Here is a 7,471-nt window from a genome sequence, read left to right on the forward strand (position 1 = left end):
ATCCACAAAAACAGAAAGGGGAGTTAGTGTTTAATGGTTGTAAAATTGTCTACTTGCTGGATGAAAAGTTCTGGGGATGGACCATGATGAGAGTTGCACAGCAATCTGAGTGTACTTAATGCCCCTGAAATTTACACTTAAAAATTGTTAAGAGGCTTCCCTGGTGGTCCAGTGGTTAAGACTCCACGCTTCCACTGCAGGGGGCACAGGTTCCATCCCTAGTCGGGAAACTAAGATCCTGCAAGCCGTGGGACGTGGCCCAAGGGAAAAAAAATGGTTAAGAGGGTAGATTTGGGCTTCCCTGGTGGCACAGTCGTTGAGAGTCCGCCTGCCGATCCAGGGGATACAGGTTCGTGCCCCGATCTGGGAAGATCCCACATGCCGTGGTGCGGCTGGGCCCGTGAGCCGTGGCCGCTGAGCCTGCATGTCCGGAGCCTGTGCTCCGCAACGGGAGAGGCCACGGCAGTGAGAGGCCCGCATACTGCCAAAAAAAAAAAAAAAAATAGTAGATTTATTTTATGTGTATTTTGCAATTAAAAATAATAATTTTGGGGCTTCCCTGGTGGCACAGTGGTTGAGAATCTGCCTGCTAATGCAGGGGATACGGGTTCGAGCCCTGGTCTGAGAGGATCCCACATGCCGCGGAGCAACTAGGCCTGTGAGCCACAACTACTGAGCCTGCGCGTCTGGAGCCTGTGCTCTGCAACAAGAGAGGCCGCGATAGTGAGAGGCCCGCGCACTGCGATGAAGAGTGGCCCCCGCTTGCCACAACTAGAGAAAGCCCTCGCACAGAAACGAAGACCCAACACAGCAAAAATAAATAAATTAATTAATAAACTCCTACCCCCAACAAAAAAAAAAAAGAAAAATTAAAAAAAAAATAATAATAATTTTGAAAAAAGTAGAGACAAGGAAGGCATGACACTAAAAAGTTCCCTCAGGCCCCCTCCCACATCCCCTCCCTCCCCCCACCTCTGCCCCACAATCACTTTCTGATTCCTGTCACCACAGACCAGCTGTGACAGCGCTTGGACTTTGGACATCATGTAAATGGAATCAGACAGCCTGTTCTTGTCCTTATCTGGCTTCTTTAGCTTAGCGTAATTTTTTTAAAATTGAAAATCACATATTGAATTTTACTATCACAGCTTGTTTAAAATACATGGACGTTGGGACTACTCTCAGGTGTTCCATTTCAAACTTTGAAAAAGGGGTTTTATACAATTAAGAGGTAGTTATACTTGATAAAGCCGATAAACTTAGATAAATTAGTAGAGGGAAAGAAAGAATTGGGACAGAGATCTGACAGCAGGGTAGGTTGGTGGGAGGAGGTGGGCTCCTCCTGGACCAGATGACCATGTCCACACACCCGACGGCTTCTCAGGCCCCCGCAGGGATCAGATGGACAAGGACAGTTTTTAAAAACAGATTGGAATCCTGTCCCGTGCATTTTTAGAAAGTGAGACCAGGCCTTGGCATCCACTGTGTTTCATTTCGTTGTTTCTATCCATAGCATATGCTTTGAGTTACCAGGAATGGAGTTTGGATTTTACCAACCTGCCCCCTTCCCTGCCTGTCATGTGTCTGCAGCGCACATTTTAAGGGTTTTTAAGTAAACTTTTAATTGTAGGATAGACTCAGACTTACACAAAACATCAAAGAGAGTACAGAAAGTAGCCATACACCCCACACCCATTTCCTCATTAGTAACATCTTACTTCGGGATAGTCACAACTAATGACCCAACATTGAGACAATATTTGTCATTAACTAGAGGCCCGAACCTTATTCAGATTTCCTCAGCTTTTCCCTAAGTCCCTTTCCTGTCCCAGGACCCACAAGACAGTTGGTCGCCGTGTCTCCTGGGGCTCCTCTGGGCGGTGACAGCTTCTCATGCTTTCCTGGGTTTTGATCACCTTGATGGTTTTAAGGAGGACTGGCCAGGGATTTCATAGAATGTCCCTCTATTGGGATTTGTCTGATGTTTTCCTCAGGACTGGAGTGAGGGGTATGGGGGGAAGACCACAGAGGCGAGGTGCCCTTCTCATCACCCCGTATCAGGGGCATTTGCTGTCAACATGACTTATCACCAAGGACGTGGACCTTGACCACCTGGCTGAGGTGTGCTTCCAGGTGTCCTCGGTAAAGCTACTCCCCACACCTTTCCTGCTGTCCTCTGGAAGGACGTCCCCATGCACACCTGAAGAGAGGGGACAATGCTCCCCCTCCAGGGGTATCTACATAAACCATTTGGAGTTCTTCTGCTTGAGAGATTTGTCTACTACCTCAACTTACTGAGCCAATTATTTATGGGCTCCTGGATATTTATTTTACACTGTGGGTTAGAATCCAATAAGAAATTATTTTGTTGCTTAAATTTCTCCAGCTTTGGCCCATTGGGGGTTTTTGGGGGTTGGCTTTTGTGTCCCTTTGATATACACCCCACCATTGTGGGTTTGTTTATTTCTGGGAAGGGGGTTGAACAGTTCCTTACTTTCTGGCACCACAAGATGCTCCAGGCTCATCATCTGTATTTCCTGCCCCAGCCCTAGAATCAGCTATTTCTCCAAAGAGCCCTGGATCCTTTCATTGGAGGATGGTGTTAGAAACCAAGATCTGGGTGCTGGGGTGCTCATTGCCCTTGGGGTGTCGTAGCTGCTAAGCCCTCTCACAGTCAGAGCAAGGAAACATATGTGCATATTGGAACCTATGTATGCACACATATCCATAAATATTTCTCTGTGTAACATCTGTATTTATATGAAGCTAATCATGGGTTCATACTGATGCCTTCAACTTGAATCCATCACCACAAGGACCATTCTAGCACCTCCCCGGCTTACCTGCAACGCCCACTCCAACAGTGACACGCTGGTTCCCACCATCCATTTACTTAAATGGGCCATTCCAAGATGCATGCACAGTGGGTTCAGAACTGCTACCCTGTACTCCTGTGGGAAACAATCTTATCACTGTAATGTTTTGATATCATCCATGTTATGTGCATCTGTAGTTCCTTTTCAGTGCAGAGTATGTCCACCATATGGCTACAGCACAAGAGGCTGATCCATTCACCTGCTGATGGACATCCAATTGGCTTCTGCGTTTTGGCTCTTACAAATGAGGCTACCTGGAACATTCCTATACAGGTTTTTCAGTGAATGAGGTAGGCAGATTCTAAGACTGCCCCTAATGACTTTACCCTTCCATTTTGAGCAAGTGGGACCTGTGAATATGGCCAGCTATTACTCCTGAGATCAAGTTATGTTGTCTGGCAACAGGAGACCATGCGGTGAGAAGGACCTAATCACATGATCCCTTAAAAGCAGAGGGTTTGGGGGACTTCCTTGGTGGTCCAGTGCTTAAGACTCCAAGCTCCCAATGCAGGGGACCTGGGTTTGATCCCTGGTCAGGGAACTAGATCCCATATGCCACAACTAAGATCCCGCGAGCCGCAACTAAGACCCGGCACAGCCAAATAAATAAATAAATACATATTTAAAAAATAAAAATAAAGTAAAATAAAATAAAAGCGAGGGTTTTCCCCAGTGGAAGTGGGGAGGGAGTCAGAGAAGAACACTATGCTATTGCTTTAAAGATGGAGGGGGCATGAGGGTGAGCTTTAGGAGTGGAGGGACAGCCAGCAGGAAGTGGGGACCAGATCTTACAACATGAAGAACTGGATTTGTCCATGAGCCTCCAGACAAGCCCAGTCTGACTGACCTTTGATCTCAACATCATGAGACCCACGCCACAAGAGACTTCTGACCTATGGACCCATGATTTAATCAGTGGGTATTCTCTTAAGTCACCAAGCTTGTAGGGATTTGTTACGTAGCCACAGATGACTGATACAGGGATGTGTTTTCATTTCTCTCAGGTAAATCCCTGAGAGTCAAATTGTTGGGGTTTAGGGCAGATGCATATTTAATTTAATAAGAAACTCCCCAAGAGTTCTCTGAATGGTTATATCATTTTACATTCCCACTGGCAAAATAAGAGAGTTTCAGTTGTTAAATGTTCTTAATAACACTTGGTGTCATCAGTCTTTGGACTGTAGCCATTCCAATGGGTGTGTACTTGTATCTCACTGTGATTTTAACTTGCATTTCCCTGATGTCTGCAGATGTTGGGTACCTCTCCAGGGCTATTGGTCATTTGTCCATCTTCTTTTGTGAAATGCCTATCCAAATATTTTGCCCATTTAAAAAACTGAGTTGTCTGTATTTTCATTGTTTGTTTGTTGGTGCTCTTTACATATTCTGAACACAAATCCTCATCAGAGATTGTACTGCGAATTTTTTCTCCAGCTTGTGGATTGCCTATTCATTTTCTTAATGGTGTCTTTTTAAAAAAAGTTGAAGTAGGACTTCCCTGGGGGCGCAGTGGTTAAGAATCCACCTGACAATGCAGGGGACACAGGTTCGAGCCCTGGTCACGGAAGATCCCACATGCCTCGGAACCACTAAGCCCATGCACCACAACTATTTAGCCTGAGCTCTAGAGCCCGTGAGCCACAACTACTGAAGCCTGTGCACCTAGAGTCCATGCTCTGCAACAAGAGAAGCCACCGCAATGAGAAGCCCACACACCACAACAAAGAGTAGCCCCCACTTGCTGCAACTAGAGGAAAACTGCATGCAGCAACAAAGACCCAACTCAGCCAAAGATAAATAAATAAATTTATTTTAAAAAACTGAAATATAGTTGATTTACAATGTTGTGTTAGTTTCAGGTGTACAGCAAAGTGATTCAGTTATGTTAATGGTGTCTTTTCATGAGAAGAAAATTTTGATTTTGATGAAAGCCAATTTGGCAATTTTTTTCTTGTATGGCTGGTGCTTTTGTGACCTGAAAGAAATCTTTGCCTACCCCAAGGTCATGAAGATTTTGCCTTCTGTTTTCTTCCAGAAGGTTCTGGGATTTTTTTTTTTTTTTTTTTTGGCTGCATTGGGTCTTCGTTGCTGCACGTGGGCTTTCTCTAGTTGCTGCGAGCGGGGGCTATTCTTCATTTTGGTGCGCAGGATTCTCATTGCGGTGGCTTCTCTTGTTGCGGAGCACGGGCTCTAGGCACACGGGCTTCAGGAGTTGTGGCTCATGGGCTCTAGAGCGCAGGCTCAGTAGTTGCGGCACACGGGCTTAGTTGCTCCACGGCATGTGGGATATTGCCTGAGCAGGGCTTGAACCTGTGTTCCCTGCATTGTCAGGTGGATTCTTAACCACTGCACCACCAGGGGAGTCCCGTTCTGGGTTTTATGTTTAGAGGCCTCTGATCCATTCAGATTTCATTTTTGTGGAGAGAGTGAAATAAATGTTGAGGTTCAATTTTTTTCTCTATGTGTATCCAGTTGTTTCAGCACCATCTATTAAAGATTTTTTTCCCTATTGAATTGATTTGGCATCTTAGTTGAAAATGAATTGACCATATGTTTGGGAGTCTATTCCTGGATGCCCTGTTCTGTTTTCCATTAACCCATTTGTCTCTCCTTCTGCCAGTACCATGCTGTCTTAATTACTACAGCTTCATAGTAAATCTTTAGAGTGTAGGCCCTTCAACTTTGTCGACTTTTCTAAAATTCTCTTGGCTATTCTAGATCCTGTGCAATTCAATTTCAAATTAAAATCATCTTTTGTTTTTGGCCTTGCTGCGCAGCATGCAGGATCTTAGTTCCTCTACCAGAGATGGAACCTGAGCCCCCTGCAGTGGAAGCACGGAGTCCTAATCATTGGACCACCAGGGAATTCCCTCAAATTAGAATCATCTTGTCAAAACCTTTTAAAAAGCCTCATGGAATTTTGATAGAATTTGCAATGAACTTCTACATTATTTTGGAGAGAATGAGTGCCTTAGAAATATTGAGTTTTCTAGTCTACAAATACAGTATATCTCTCCCGCTATTTAGGCCTTCCCTAGTTACTCTCAGCAAAGTTTTCCAGTCTTTTTTTGAAAGTCTTCTGTATTTTTTTTCATTATTTTGATTCCTTAATATTTTATTCATCATTTTGATTATTTGATGTTTTTAATGCTATTGTAAATTTTTAAGCATTTTATTTTCTGGAAATTCCTTGGTGGTCTAGTGGTTAGGACTCTGGCATGGGCTGGATTCACTCCCTAGTTGGGGAACTAAGATCCCGCAAGCCACGCAGTGTGGCCAAAAAAAATTTTTTTTTCTCCAATGCTTCAATACTAGCATATAAAAATATAGTTGATTTTTCTAAATTTACCCTTTATCCCTCAAGTTTGCTAAATTTACTTATTAGTTCTAGAAGTTACTTTTGAAATTTTAAAAGGATTTTCTACCATAGGATCATGTTGCCCTTTTAAATCCGTATGTCTTCTATTTCCATTTCTTGCCTTCCTGCTCTGGCTAGGACCTCCAGGACAAGGTTAAATGGAGGCAGCAAGACTGGACATCCTGGCCTTGTTCCTGCCATTGGGGGCGGCATTCGGTTTTTCCCCATTATGTACGACTTCAGCTCTAGGTTTTGTATATAGATGCTCACATCAGGTTAAGTTCCCTTCCATTCCCACCTTGCTGAGCATCCGTATCATGAATGTGGTTGAATTTTGTCAAATGCTCTTGCCTCATCTATTTTTTCAAAAAATATTTATTTTGGCTGTGCCGGGTCTTAGTTGCGGCATGCAGGCTTCTTAGTTGCAGCATGTGAACTCTTCGTTGCAGCATGCATGCAGGATCTAGTTTCCCAACCAGGGATTGAACCCGGGCCCCCTGCATTGGAAGTGTGGAGTCTTACCCACTGGATCACCAGGGAAGTCCCCTTGCTTCTTCTATTGAGGTCATCACATGGATTTTCTTGTTCACTCTGCTAATATGGTGCGTTATGTTGATTGATTTTAGAACGTTAAACCAGACTTGCATTCCTGGGATAAACTCCCCGTGGTCATGGTGTAGTCTCCTCTTACATTTTGCTCAATTGGATTTACTAATATTTTGTTAAAAGATTTTTGTGTCCTTGTTTATGAGGGATATTGGTCTATAATTTTCTTTTGTGATATCTTGTGTGATTTTGGTCTCAAGATAATGGTGGCCTCATAAAAATCTTATTTTCTGGAATAGTCTGTGTAGAATTGACATTTCTTCCCTGAATGTTTGGTTGCATTTGCCAGTGAAACTGTGTGGGCCAGGAACTTTCTTTGTGGCAAAATTTAAATTATAAATGGAATTTCTTTAATATTCTGATTACATACTTCTTCTTGTGCCTATTTTGATCTCTTGTGTCTTTCAAGGAATTTTTCCATTTCATCTAAATTGTCCAATTTTTCAAATTAATTAATTAATTTTTGGCTGTGTTGTATCTTCATTGCTGTATGCAGGCTTTCTCTACTTGTGGTGAGAGGGGGCTACTCTTTGTTGCGGTGCGCAGGCTTATTGCGGTGGCTTCTCTTGTTGCAGAGCACAGGCTCTAGGCATGCGGGCTTCAGTAGCTGTGGAACATGGGCTCAGTAGTT

Source organism: Mesoplodon mirus (genome assembly GCF_964341445.2).
Source record: "Mesoplodon mirus genome assembly, chromosome: 1".
In the NCBI taxonomy this organism is placed as follows: Eukaryota; Metazoa; Chordata; class Mammalia; order Artiodactyla; family Ziphiidae; genus Mesoplodon; species Mesoplodon mirus.